Source organism: Nicotiana tabacum, chromosome 10, assembly GCF_000715075.1.
Source record: "Nicotiana tabacum cultivar K326 chromosome 10, ASM71507v2, whole genome shotgun sequence".
Classification (NCBI taxonomy): Eukaryota; Viridiplantae; Streptophyta; class Magnoliopsida; order Solanales; family Solanaceae; genus Nicotiana; species Nicotiana tabacum.
Genome location: NC_134089.1, coordinates 137,002,361 through 137,018,093, shown reverse-complemented (window position 1 = coordinate 137,018,093; position 15,733 = coordinate 137,002,361).

The following is a 15,733-nucleotide window of genomic DNA, read 5'->3' as shown; positions in this document are numbered from 1 at the left end:
TCATTGCGGTCCGCGGTGCATTTTGCATGGATCGCACTACCTCATCAGGGGTATTTTTGTCCAGAAAATCCGTCCTAGTATAAATACTTTCTTTTCACATTTTTAGGGCATCTTTTGTAATCTGCGAAAGACTAGAGCACGTGAACGGTTGTATTAGGCAATTTTGAGTAATTTGTACCTAGATTAGCACTGAATCTTCTTTATCTTAGTTTGTAATTAAATCATATGGGTTATTCTTCATCTATTTCTCTATTTTCTTTCATTATTATGAGTAGCTAGACCCATTAGCTAGGGTTGTGGCTCAACTCTAGTGTGGGTATTTGATGGGTCTTTTGATTTAAGGCTTAGATATTTATGGTTAGTTGATATTTGGACTGATTTGTATTTTCCATGTTGAATTAGTGGTTGCAAACACTAATTTGTGCCTACTTGACTCGGGTTCTTCTTGAGAAAGAGAGCTTGAGTCTAGGAAAATCAATCCAACAAGGAATTGGGGTGTAATCAAGAGATTGATAGCCCAAATTAAAGGGTTAAACCTAGAGATAGTAATACCCGACTTGAGCCTATATTGCTTGCACAATTTTGACACCCAATTAGTCTTGAGAAAGTCAATTAAGGCAAAGTCACTCAAGCTACCGAGAGGTATAGAGTGAGTAATTCCATGCATTGGCTATATCGCAATCCCCAACATAACTTCTCTGCCTTAGGCTTTAGATCCCGTCAAGTATTCACCTAGGAGAAAGTCACTCTCCTACTGCCCCTTTTACTATTTAGAAAACATTTCAAGCAATCATTCTTAGTTTAATTTAGCTTATAATTAGCATAAATATTATAAGTAACAACCAACCAAAAGATGATTGGAAGAGTAATTAAGAGCACTACGCATCTCTAGTTTAGATAGGAATCTAATTCCCACTTCTAGCTCCCTGTGGATTCGATCCCGACCATCTGGGGTAAAAGCTGCTTCGACCGCTCTCGCCACTTTGTAGTGGTGTAGGGTTGGATCCGATCAAGAAGTGAGGGGAAGAAGATGATGTAATTTTGAGGTGATTTGGAGCCACCACTACGGCGGCAAGCGGCGGCAGTGGCGGTGGAGATGGGTGGTGTGGCGGCTAGAGATAGAGGGGAAAGGAGATGGGTTCTAGGGTTTGGTTGAAGTAAAAATGAAGGCCAAAATCTGATTTTAGGGGCCTTATATACCTTTGAGGATATTGAATAAGGGCCATTGGATCAGAGTATGATGAAGGGCTGAGATTTGGCCTTAGTTTCATTAAACAAGGTGACGTAGTTTCACCTTGAAACTACGTCGTTTTGAATCTTTTCCTGGCAGCCACTCAATTAAACATGATATTACACTCTTAGCCACCTGATCATTTTAATTTTAGCCCATTTTTCCTTAATCATACTTATTAAACTAATTTTACACAAATAAATTAATTAAACAACTTATTTAAATGATCAATTAACTAGATTAATTCACCAATTGAGTAGTTAGTTAATTCTTAAAATGCATAAATGAAGAAAAAACTAAATTTTTTGTTGGTATTTTTATGATAGGAAATATGCAATTAAAGACACAAAAATTGAGAAAAAATAATAAAATAACAAAACACTAATGACTTTAGGAGGTGTTAAAATAGTGCAAAAATTAGGTGTTTACCGCTGCCCCTCTTTGCTCGAGAACATGAAGAGTTTTCGTGCAAAGAAAAGTGAATGTCATAGCTAATTTTTGCGCATATATCACTCCAATGGAAGCATTTTTTTTTAAAAGGTGACCGAACCTTGCTTCTGAGGTTGCCTACATATCCTTGGCTATAAAGGAATCATGTCAGTGTAGTTCTGGAAAATTTGGTAGCTGGGACTATCAGACACTGTAGTTGCTGTTGTTATTGCTGTTACTGTTACTTGTTGCTTACATCAAAAGGAAAAGAGAAAGAACTATATATATCTACAAACTAAGAGTTATAAAATTCCTATCTATATGCCTTCGGGAGTCAAATCTTGATTCTTGACCTGGTCTCTTGTGTTGACCATGATTGGATCTGGATGCTCTTTGAAGAAAAGTTTATGACTCAATTTCAGTTGCTTGCTTTCCTGATCTGAAATTAAGAAGATGAATCTTGAGAAGTTGTGTTGCTAACACATTGTCAAAGTTAACTCCAACTATCCCGTGATCGAAAAACTTCTTCCTTCTAATGATAACTGAAATTGCAAGCTTTGATTGCCACAACATGTGCTCTATGGCAGGGCCTGCAAAGCCATCAAAGTTGAACAAAACGAACAAAATTTTCTGCCCCAGTTTGGCACTGAAAAAATTTTGTGAGTTATTGGGTAAAGCTGCAGATCAGCTTATTTTATTTGAAAGATGCAAAAATGATACTGAAGACTCCGAATCGAATGTGCTTCTCTTAGGAGTAGAACTGATAAAGCTTAGACTAAGAGGTGCATCTACCATGGGTAGAATTGGAATGACTACGAGATTAAAGGACTCGAAACTAGTAATTGTGTCTCCTAGGATTAATGATTTATATTAGAAAGTGCGTCTCCTATTAGAATGAACAAGGTTGACTTAGGAAGTGCGTCTACTAGGATTGATGATTCAGATTAGGAAGTGTGTCTCCTACATGTGATGTTGATGGACTTCGACTAGGAAGTGTATCTCCTAGGACTGGAGGTTCAGATTAGGAAGTGTGTCTCCTAATGGAATGACTCAAAATGGGAAGTGCTCCTCCTACGAGTGAGGTTAAAGGGCTTAGACTAGGAAGTACGTCTCCTAGGGTTGATGGTCGAATAGCTTGGACTAGGAAGTGCGTCTCCTATGATTGGTGGTTTAGATTAGGAAGTGTGTCTCCTACTGGAATGGCTCAAAACTAGGAAGTGCGTCTCCTACAAATGAGATTGAAAGGTTTGGACCAGGAAGTGCGTCTCCTGCGAGTGAGGTTGAAAGACTTGGAGGGAATGTAACCAGGGTTGGTGCCCTATATCACTAAAAAAGAAGGCAACAGGGGTTGGCGCCCTGTATCACTGAGAAAGAATGTAACCAGGGGTTGGCGCCCTGTATTACTAAGAGGGAATATAATCAAAGGTTAGCGCCCAAACTAGGAAGTGCGTCTCCTACGAGTGATGTTGAAAAACTTGGATGGAACGTAACCAGGGGTTGGTGCCCTGTATCACTGAGAAGGAATATAATCGGGGGTTGGCGCCCTGTATTACTAAGAAGGGATGTAACCAGGGGTTGGCGGCCTGTATTACTGAGAAAGAATGTTACCAGGGTTTGGCACCCTTTATCACTAAGAAGGAATATAACCAAGGGTTGGCACCCTGTATCACTAAGAAAGAATGTAACCAGGGGTAGGCTCTCTGTATTACTAAGAAGGAATGTAACCAGGGGTTGGCACCCTATATCACTAAGAGGGAATATAATCAAGGGTTGGCGCCCTGTATCAGTGAGAAGGAATGTAACTAGGGGTTGGCGCCCTGTATTACTGAGATAGAATATGACCAGGGATTGGAACCATATATCGCTGAGAAAATGTAACTAAGGGATGGCACCTTGTATCACTTAGAGAGAAAGTAACTAGGGGATATGATACCTTGTATGAAAATAGAACCTCACTAAAGATTGTTGTACCTTATGTTGGAAAATACTACTAGGGATTGGTGTACCCTATACTAAACATGCGACTAGGGAGTGGTGTGCCCTATGTCAAAATGGGACCTCAACTAAGGACTGATTTACCTTATGTTAGAACATGCAGTGGTTGATGATGTGATTATAGGTATATCTAGAAAGAAAAAGCAGAGACTTTGAAGAATTTACCTTTGGTGACATTCGTCCTTTGAGAACTTTATTTCTACACTACTTTGTTTTCTGCTTCAAATAAAGAAAGATTTGTGAGTTTTCAAAGTGGTTGGTTTGTGGCCTTGAATTCCCTAAGCAGTTTGAATATGCGGCCACCTCGTTGTTAGAGAACTGATTTGCCAGTAATGGTACCAAACGGCTAGGAGGCTCTATACCGTGTTCCGGAAACTTTGGCTTTCTAATGTCACCTCCGACTGTTTCATAACCGGATGTCTAAAGTGTTGTTGAACCTTGTCTATAGAACAAGTTTTCACTTGGGCGGTTTTTTCCTTTAAAAATCAAACTTGATTATTTTGCACCCGATATCAGCTTGTGTCTGTGGTGCTATCAGCTTTCCCCATGAAGCAAATGTTGCTTAGCGACCTTTTCGATTTCTTTGAAACACTTTGTTCGGCTTATCAGAGGAGATCACTGATGGATTCGTGCCTTTGTCAATGCCGCGTATGCCCCACATCTTTTATTTTGCACTTTCAGGAAATAGTGACCATTCTTGTGGCCCTTTCTTTATTGAACAAATAGACCGGCAAACTTTTGGAACTTTCGTTGGCATGAACCCTCAGATCTTGTTTAGCTTCAACAAACTTATTGTGCATGTTGCTTCCTGGGTATGTCCTCTTCGATGTGCCAGGATAGAACTCGCTTTGTATAATTGGAAAGCTGGTAACAGATTTTGAAATCATTTCTTGGTTGTTTTAACAAAGACTGGCTTAAAATAAAAATGCAAATGACAAAATGACGCGATGTAAAAGTGAGAAGGAATAGTATTTAACTGAAAATGCCACTTTACGGGGAGAGAAATAAAAAAGGGGCTCCATTGAATATGGTAGCCAACTTTAATGATCATGACATGCATTTTGGACTGAGCGGCCAAATCTATCCAACCAATCTACCCTTTCTTCTTGTTGTTCCTTTTTGTTTTTGAAGTTGGCCTCTTTGTGCCAATCATTTGCATCAAATCACAGCTCACCTTCGACCAGTAGTGCCCTGAAAGGTTTTCACCAACCGGCCTCTCTCATTTATTTATCTCTACTTACCATCGCCTTAGTTCCCATAAGGGTTTTCACCAATAAGACTCTCTCTGTTTTCATTCATTATCTCTTCTTTGTTTTCGCCTTTTTGTGCGAGCAACTTGACATTGTTCTACGTTGTGTGACAGTTGTTGCTTACTGCGTGTTTCCCTTGACATTCTTAAGACTATTTGGAAGGTCTTTAGTTGGAAGGCTTTTGGAGAGGGTTAAAAAGAAAGGTCACATTAAGGCTCAAAATAGACTCAAGATAATATGGTTGTATATTTACAACTCTTGGAATCGACTCTTCATAAAAATATTTAAAAAATATATATTTCTACCCCAGTTTCAGATACTAGGGAATTTTTGATTTTTGATTTGGTTAGACTGAACCCTAGTGTAGAGCTGCCTACATATCCTTTAAAGGAATCAAGTCAAACGTAGTTCAAACTAACACGAAAGATTCCTTTGTTGTTTTTCTTTCTTTCTTTTCTTTTTCTTCTCTTCTTTTATTCTTTTTTTAACAAATTGCCCCAACTCCTATTTTCTAATGGCATGGATCTTCAATTTTTTTTTTAACTCTATACTTGATTCCAAAAGAGGGGGGCCAAAGAAAAATAAAATAGGCTCAAAAGGGGTAACGAAGGGTATAAAGTGTTTGGGTAGCAGAAAAAAGGGCCTCACAGCCTCAAGAATGCCAAACATTCTATCGCTTCTCAAATTCGACATTGATGGACATGACTCTCTTCTTGGTTTTGTCAGTTGTATAGTTCTGTAACAAATGACTTTTGACAATTTGGAGCCACATTTTCTTGGTCCTTGTCCTGATGTAAAAGGGTGCACTTCGGTACCAACTAATCATTTTAAATTCCCTAGAATGCACCTTCTTTGGGGATTTGGGTCATCTTCCCTGATATGATCAGATTATGCAGGCCATGGCAAAAAACCTTTCATCGATTAGCCCAACAAAACTTTCACTTATCCTTAAGCCGGTATTCATGATAGGTTTGAGATAAACATCTTTGACCTCTATGGATATGACTACTTTGGTTCCATGTGACAGGCTTATCATCAAAGTTCTTCAACCTCTTACTTTTCCTCCACATGTTTTTCCTCAATTCAATTCAAGATTGGACAAGCTTTCTAAAATCTAGCCAAAAACTCAGCATGCATGTCATATCACTAAAATTGGCATGAAAAGAAATATATATGCAAGAAGAACTAAACACAATGTACTAAAATGACACAAAGAAGAGAAAAAAAGTTGTATTTCATTGATTAAAGGATAGAGAGGTTTGATGATAGGACTAACAAACAACATCTGGATCACAACCTAGAAATAATTCGGATGATAGAAATTATGACAAAATAAGTTACCAAGACTCCTTCCTGGCAAGGAAGGGAGTGACGTTCTAATTATCAAGCTCAACATATTAGCTACGAATTTGTACACCAGCATCAAACAGGACCTCCAACAATTTTGATTGCCTTCAATCTAGTGGACATGTTCTTGACATTTTTCACCAAACCGTCCCCTACTATTTATCATTGTAAATCATCTGAACATTGTGTGCTTTGTCATGACGTTTAGGGTGCCACTATCTTGGACCACGAGCATCCCTTCTTGAATCATCATTTCTATTTCCTTTTTCAAAGCCCGACAATCCTCAGTGCTATGACCTAGACATTAGAATGGTACACGCACTGTATAGTAGGGTTAAAACCTTTTGCATATAGATCAGGAACATACCCTTGAAATGGCTCAATCATGACACAACGTTGCAACCTTTCAATCAAACTTGTGTAGGATTCTACGATTGGCGTGAAATTATCTCTTCGCTTATGTTCCCTTTCATACTCTTGTTTTGGATGAGCATTGTAGAGTGATTGAGAGTTCTGATGTCGCGGATGAAGGTATGTTAAAGTTGGGGCCTGTATATGCTGGCAATTGTATGGTTTGGCATAAGACTGGGTTGCATACAGTGGAGCAACTAGTATCGTGGGTCTGGGGGCTGAGATGCTCCTTTTTGGCCTCTTTTTGCCCGTGATGCCATCATGGCCTCCTCATCATTCTTCTTTTGGTTAACACGGCTATTCGGCCTATTTTGGATTTCTTTGGTGGCTGCTTTGAGAGCCGCTTGACTTATAATTTGGCCAGTATTGAGGCCATTCTCGACCATTTCTCTTATCTTGATTGCATCAACAAAAGGTCTGCCTATTGCAGCCATCATATTTTGAAAATAATTAGGATCCTGAGCGTGAAGGAAGACAGTGATTAACCCATGGTCATCTATGGGTGGTTTAACTCTAGATGCTTGCTCTCTCCACCTAACGGCATACTCCCTGAAGCTTTTAGTCGGCTTTTCCTTCATATTGGATAGGGAATTATGATCTGGCGCAATATCAATATTGTACTGAAATTGTTTGACGAAGGCCTGGGCCATGTCGTCCCAAATATGCCAGTGAAAGATATCTTGATCAATGAACTATTCAGAAGCTACCCCTACCAGACTCTCCCTAAATAAGCCATCAGCAACTTTTCTTTTCCTCCTGCACCCCTCGGCTGGTTGCAGTACCTTTTCAAGTGGGCGATAGGGTCGCTGTGTCCATCATATTTCTGAAATTTTGGTTAAATAGATGTGAGGAAACATGCACAAATCACTGAATGAGACACTTTTGTGACCACCTAGCCCTTGTATGTTCTTTATGTTCTGCTCAAGACTTTTCATTTTTCTGACCATCTCATATGGCTCTCCTTTGTTTACAGCCTTTTTATTTTCTGTAGGTAACTCATACTATGGGGTTTGATTGTGTGGAGCCGAACCCTTAAAAGCCATATCTGGAAAGTAGTATTGTCCATCATAAGCATGAGATAGTGGCTCAATGTTTGGCCTCATCACGGGATTTGGTGGGGGGATTATATGCATTGGTGCACCAGACATGACGAGAGGTGTGCTCCTAGTTGGTGCAGTAGGAGGCTGCACATTAGAGATACCAGGGCCGATATGGAAGCTATAGTTTGGCACACACCCTAGTGGTAGAATGTGATCGCTCGTTGCAGGGAGCGGTGGTTGAGTAGCCTGGGGTATGGTGGAAATTCCCTCAGAGGGACCCTCAGGTGGAGGCTGACCAGAGACCCAAGCCTGATACACATCACTCAGTTGATGTTTAAATCTTCTTACTCTCTCCAACTCTTGCTCAACCGATTGACCTAGAGGGTCGTCACTGACCAACTCAATTTCATCATTGTGAGCCATCGCTACCTTCCCCTTAGATGATGCGTTGTCAGTTTCATCACAAGCCAACCACCTTAAGCTTACTATATAAGAGACAACAAACGTGTTACGGTTAAGCATTTTATAAATACGAATCACACGTAAATATGCTATGCTCCTAACATTATCACGTATCTAACATGCTTTTAGAAGGCTTTATGTTTCATTCCGGCTTATAAGGTTGCTACTTATTGACGCTCTTATTTATTCCTCTCTTTTTTTTCACACCTCGCCTTATTTTAGAGCCCCTAAAAATATTTCAATCGAACCTTTTGGGGGTTGCCTATGTATCATGTCGCCGCATGAATCAGATCATTACGTAGTTCAAGGACATGACTTTTTTTCTTTCTTTTTTTTTCCTTTTTTTTTAAATTAACAAAACAAAGATTTCCTCTTTATTATGTACAAAAAACAACACTTTTTTTTTCTTTGGTTCATTTTCGAATTTTTCTGAAACAAATCTTTTTAATTGATTTTCGATTTTTTTTTATACAAGACAAAGGAAAATTACATAAAGATACAACCCCAAAGACAAATATTTAAACAAGACCGGACTCGACTCAAACAAGACGAATATTTAAGCAAGACTCAAAAAGAATCTTACAAACTCGATGACTACAAATGAACAATCAAAGTGGACTGTCAACTAAAAGAAGACTCTAATCTCCAAAGCAGAATCCACCGGCATTACTGTAGTTAAGGTGTTTATTCCTGCGGCTGACCTCCCATATCATGGTATATGCACTTCAAGTCTGTGGCAATGTGGCATGCAAAGTTGGGCACTACCATAGCAAATTGTTTTTGGGTCAAACCCTGACAAGTCACACACCCTAGAGCAGCATAAGTAGCCACTTCATAGACCCTCCTTCTAACATGCTCCTGGCTCTGACTTAAAAACTGGATCTGTCGCTCATGGTTATTGGTTATGTCTGATATATCTGCCTCACTTTGTAACGCTAGATTCAGCTAGTTCTGGACCTTTGCTAGATCATTCTCTACCTGGTTCTTACTTGATTCTGCAGCCCTGGCCCGAGCCCTTAGATCATGGATGATAAGGCTGTAATGCATTTCTTCGTGCTTTGGAATGGCTGCATGTTGCTGAGCAGCAGCCCTTATTCTCGCTTGCTGAAGTTGTGCTTAAAGCGTTTGAACTTAATGTGTCAATCTGATTTTCTCCTCTTTAAACTCAAAGCACTGCAAATCCCTATTCACATTGACGATACTTATATCCCTACATAAAGCCTGAATGATGGATTCATAGTCTCTTATTATTTCTTCCTTGACCTGCCCTACTCTTGTTCTAATTTCAGTCTCCCATTCTGTCGTGCTCTTCAGAACTGTCTCCTTCCTGGATCCAAAAGCATCTTGGTCATAGAACCACTCGAAATATGCAGGGTCTAACTCTCCTCGATCCTGATCTTCCACCATAGTGTGAAATTCAAGCACCTTAATTTCATCCCAAACCTGCTAAGCATATGCCTCACGAACATGATCCTCTGATGTTACCTCCCATATGAATTTTTGCATGTGCTTCACTATGGGCACTACTTGTTTTCGACCTAACTGGCGTAGGGCTCTCATGGTCACATATGGTTGAAAACCCCGAAGACCCATCAAAATCAGAAACGAATGGTGGTAAGACCTGTATATGACTTCTTTTGGTGAGAACCAGTGGTAGTTCCATGTGATTTTAGTAGCGGTCAACTTTTGAAGATGCCCTCTCCATGATTTGACACCCCTGGGGAAGCTACTATCTTCAGTCAAATCTTCAAACTCATCTCCAAGCTCATTGTTGCTCCAATGAACACTAAAATTTACCCGTGCGGGATGACTGAGAAGGTGCTCTAAAAACCATATTTGGAGTATGATGTTACAACCCTCAAAGAAATCCTTTCCTTCCTGACACTTCCTCATGACACGGTAAATATCGGACAATATCATTGGAATGATAGTGACGTCCTTTCCATTCAATAAAGTGGTAACTATGCCAGATAATCGAATATCAACATTTTTGTCATGCCTCGGGAAAACCATTGTCCCTAGAAATGCCACTAGGAATGCTTTTCACCCATGGCTTTGCCATGCTTTGTATCCAATTTTAGTATCAAGCTCTTTTCCATGCTTTGAAAATTCACCTGGACACCCATACCTGTCGTACAAGAAATCCAATCGAACGTGCCCTCATTCCACACTTGCTATTTTGTTTTGGTTGATTGTTATCCGCTCAAGGAAATTACTGCCAGTGACATCCCTTGGGGCCAAGGGTCTCTTCTTCCGAAGCTAATCACCTAACCTTGTGTATCCAGCTAACTCCTCCAAAGTGGGAGTCATTTCGAAACCATTAAAACGGAATACGTTGTTATTAGGATCCCAGAAATGCACCAATGCCTCGATTAAGTCCCTCATTGGGTTGATCTCCATAATATTCACAAAGTGACCCAGATGATCCTTTATCTTTCCCTGCTCACAAATGCCCATATTTTTTCACCATTGGCTCAACAACCGATGTATTTTATGCACAAGCCAAATCTATGGGGGCTCGTCATCTTTTGGCCTTTTTTCAAATCTTCTTTTCATTGTATCCATATCACACCTAAGTGGCAGAACATGAGGTTAGGACTGAAAATCAAGATACCTATTGTCCTCTTAACATTTCTGAACAGGGTCTTAAAAAATGGTCGGGTCAAGAACAAAATGATAAAAGGGAAAAATGGGTATAATTACGGAGATAACCTTTTGATTCTTTCGAGAAAAGCTTTTAAAGTCGTCTCAACAGAAATGGCCAGACACAAAGAAAAAATGATAAAAGTAGGCAAAATAGACAACATGGCTATTATTATGAAAACGATCATTTGATACTCCCGGGAGAGGTTTGAAAACTGTTTCGGCAAATATGACCAGACAAAACTAGATAGAATGGCCATTTCTATGAAAAACAACCCTTTAGTACTTCCGTGGAAGGCTTAAGGCTGTCTTGGCAAAAATGGTCGGACATAAGGGCAAAATGGTAAAAGGTAAAAAAAGATGGACAAAGTATCTATTTTACAAAAACGGCCCTTCAGTACTTCCGTAGAAGGTTTAAAGCTTTCTCAGCAACAATGGTCGGACATAAGGGCAAAATTGTAAAAGGTGACCAAAAATAGCAAATTTTTTATTATCGAAAATTTTATGCACATGCGTAATTTTTGTGCTTTTTTTTTTGAAAAGTATGGGCTAAACCCGATGGAGGTTGCCTACGTATCTCATATCTGGTGAGAATCAAACCCGCGTAGTTCCGTAAAACTGGGTACTTTTTTTATGAAAATTAATCTTTACACCTCACGCCAGGCTACTACAAAATCTTTTTTAAAAAAGGTTTATTTGCACTAAACTAGGAGAATGATTCTTTTTTTTTAATTCTGCTACACTAATTTTCTAAAGTCGGTCGACAATGCAAGTAAGCCTTCCAAATGATATATCAAGTAACACATAAGTGAACATGATGGTCTCAAAGAGGATACATGTCTTATACGGACCCGGCCCCTGTGCCGAGTTTCGCTAAGTCAAATACACGTGATGCACATAAAGCGAACCTACTAGGGATATCCGACATGAGGTTTATTCTTCTAGGTTTAAATCCTGGTGGAGAACGTATCTAGACTAGCTTACTCGAGTAGACAACTCAAGCCGAGGTGGGTCAGTGTACCGATAGCATTGCTTCCGGCTTAACTAGTGGTTCTCCCCGCCTAAAATATGTATGACTAAAATCCTTCACCGGGTGACAAGCACTTCGGCTATCTCAAAGAAAGCGGGTTAAGTCAAGCAAATGCTCAATTTTAATTTCAAGAAGACTTAGAGGGGGCGCGTGAGAAAACAGTTTATATGTACAGTTCAACAATATCAAAACGGTAAAAAGCAAACAGGTAGCACATTAGGCACAAATAAATCACAATATTTATAAAATTAATAAAGCCAAATAAAAAGTCAACATGTACAAGCTCGAATTCTTGAATTTCCCCAGTAGAGTCGTCAGAGCTGTCACACCCCATTTCTACCCCGCAAAAAGATATAAGTTGCTACGGATTGTGGGTTAAAGAGTTCTTTCAATTAAAGTGACAAATTTGAGTAGGGATTATTTTATGTACAGAATTACCACTTGGCATTGATTTTTAGGTGTTCCAAGTCACCTTTTATTTGAATCCCTATTCAAAGGAAGATTTGACTCTTTTATTATTGGTCTGCGAAAATAAAGTTCGGATAAGGAATTCTATTGATCGGAGAGAAGGTGTAAGGCATTCTCCGAGTCCCGTGGTTCTAGCACAGTCGATTTATTGACTTAAACTTGGCTTGAATTAATTTTGGATAAACTGTGCCTTATTGGTTTCCGTGTTTTACCTATCCACTTTTATTGCTCGCATGTATTAAAAGATGTGTTGATTAAAACTTAAATTGTTGTAATCACACTACGCAAGCGAATGTGTGATCGAGAAAAAATTTATTAATTTATCATAATTGCTAGGCAAGCGAATCTGCAAGTATGGCAAAAGGATTAGAAATTAACTAGAGCTATTGGATATAAGATTATTGAATTAAATTATTGAATGTTAAATATCACGCTACGCAAGTGAGTCCGTGAATGAAAAAGTTAAAACGCGCCTATTAGTTTCTTAGCGTTAAATTATTTTTAAAATAATAATAGTAGTAAAGTTATTCATTTAAACAATAAAAAATTGATTTTATTGAAATCATTTGACTAAACTAAAATGTAAGAACTAATTGAAATTATTTTAAGAGAATGCACTAGCGTATTCTATTTACTTTGTCAACATTAGGCTTGCCAAAATTATTCTTTATTAGGCCTAAAATGTAGTGGAACTTACATGACAAAAAAATACCTTATTAAAATTGCCAATGATATAAGGTACAAATGCATATGGAAGCATGATTAACTGGAAAACTAAATCCACATTACCTAGACTGTCATGGAAAAGTCAAGTAAAAATAACACTATGTAAACCCTCGTACCTTCAGAGAGAAATGATCTTTAAATTAATAGAATGATTTTCTAGCAAATGTAGACTTAACAAGTACTAGAATATCATTTTTTAAGCTTCACTAAAATTAGAATCGAATTTAGCTTAAAAATAGAGCTTACACATGAATTCTAAATCTCATACATCACATATAAAAATAAGGACCCAACTACATGCAGAAAATTATTACTTCATTACCAACTTACAACCAAACATAAAAGATTTCGCAATTCTAAACATTTATTTTCAACAACCAAGAGATAAAATAAGAGGCAGAAGACAACTAAGAAATAGAATAAGAGGCAGGAACTAAAATGATTTCAAGCAATCAAATCTTACTCATTCCATTCATATCATGAAAACTACATTACAATGTTAAGAAGAGTACCTAGGCTGCAGAAACAACAAAGGAGGCAACAAGGATGAACTTTGTTATCCAATGAGCGCAACAAGAGTGTCGAAAATTACGGCAAACAAATAGCAGCAATTTGGAGTGGACAATAGCAAACTCGTAACAAACAGAAACCTAGAAACTTGAAACCAAAGACAAAGATACAAGTTGTTTCTACACAACTTCCTCCAAGCTAACAAGACCTTAAAAGGAAACTATCTGGAAAAAATCTTTAGTATTTTGCAAGCTCCAACAACTCTCTTCCCCCCCTTTTCTATGATGTTCCCCCTTTTTTAAAGTGAAAGAAAGACCCCCCCCCTTTTATAGGACAGGGTAGCCTTGAAAGTGATTCAAAGTTACACCAAAAATTTGTCCAAAATCATGATAAAGAACTGTCCCTTTTCACTAAAATTAGACATAAGTAAGGGTACTTGTACCTCAAACCTACTCCAAATAGTAAAAGACAACAAACATGTACCTTACACTCAAGTTTTTAGCTTTTATCAACACATGACTGAAATTCAAGAAAAAACACTCATACTCAAACCAACTATGAATATGCAAAGCTAGGATATGAATTCAATTGCAATTGAACTAAGTACCCAAACGAACTAAACTAAAACTAATCGATTAATGAGAACTAACAATGAGCGATTGAAATAAGGAAACGCTGCCCAAAATACTACTTAAACGAACATTGATAAGCTATCGAACAACGATTAATAGCAATCCTAAACAAACGACTAAGTACCTGATTCGAAAATATTAAGCAACGACCAACATTAAAGAATATTAATAAAAGTAAACACGAGCTAATGATTACGGATTAAAAATTAATTAAAAATAGAAAATTAAACTAAAACCTAAACTTAAATGGGAAAAAACTGAAATTACGAAAAAAAAGGGAAAAGATTAGGGTGCGAGCTTATACCAAACTCCGGGACATTTGACGAATTGAGCAATGAGACGATGTTGAGGATGCCAAGTGGTGGCTGTCCGACCCCGAGGCGCATGTTTTTTTTGGCAGACACTAAACTAATAGATTCCGGCGTCTTTCCAAAAGGAAACAAGTGTCTTTGTTCGAAAAAGAAATAAGAAAGATGGAGAAGCAGCAACGGCGGGCAGTGGAGGTCGCCGAAGTTTCAGATTAAGACCAATGCCAAATGATAGCCCTTGTCTAGCTCTTTACGTCTATGTATGTGTTGGGCGAAGGGGATGAGTCAGTCTTCACGAATTTGAGGAAAGTTGGAAGGCGGGGGTTTCGGTTTTTGTGAGATTTATGGATTTTGAGAAGGAGTTTGAGGATTTGGGGTCTAGATATGAAAAGGGAAAGTGAGGGGAAGAATATGATGTAATTTTGAGGTGATTTGGAGCCAACACTGCGGCGGCGGGTAGCGGCAGTGGCAGTGGAGATAGGTGGTGCGGCGGCCAGAGAGAGAGGGGGGAAAGGAGGGGGGCTCTAGGGTTTTGTTGAAGTAAAAATGAAGGCCAAAATCTGATTTTAGGGACCTTATATACCTTTGAGGATATTGAATAAGGGCCATTGGATCAGAGTATGATGAAGGGTTGAGAATTGGCCTTAGTTTCATTAAACAAGGTGACGTAGTTTCACCTTGAAACTACGTCGTTTTGAATCTTTTCCTGGCAGCCACTCAATTAAACATGATATTACACTCTTAGCCACCTGATCATTTTAATGTTAGCCCATTTTTCCTTAATCCTACTTATTAAACTAATTTTACACAAATAAATTAATTAAACAACTTATTTAAATGATCAATTAACTAGATTAATTCACCAATTGAGTAGTTAGTTAATTCCTAAAATGCATAAATGAAGAAAGAACTATTTTTTTTGTTGGTATTTTTATGATAGGAAATATGCAATTAAAGACACAAAAATTGAGAAAAAACAATAAAATAACAAAACACTAATGACTTTAGGAGGCGTTAAAATAGTGCAATAATTAGGTGTTCACACTTATTTTAAGTACTTTTAAGCCTAAATAGCTTTTAAACCATTTTATAGTGTTTGGATAAAGCAAAAAAGTGTTTTTAAGCACTTGTTTTTAAAATTACAAAAATAAGCCAAAAGCTAGAATTCCTAACTTATGACTTTTGGCTTAAAAGTCACTTACAACAAACTCATCCAAATGGGCTCCTAGTCTCGGGCTTTAATATTCTGTA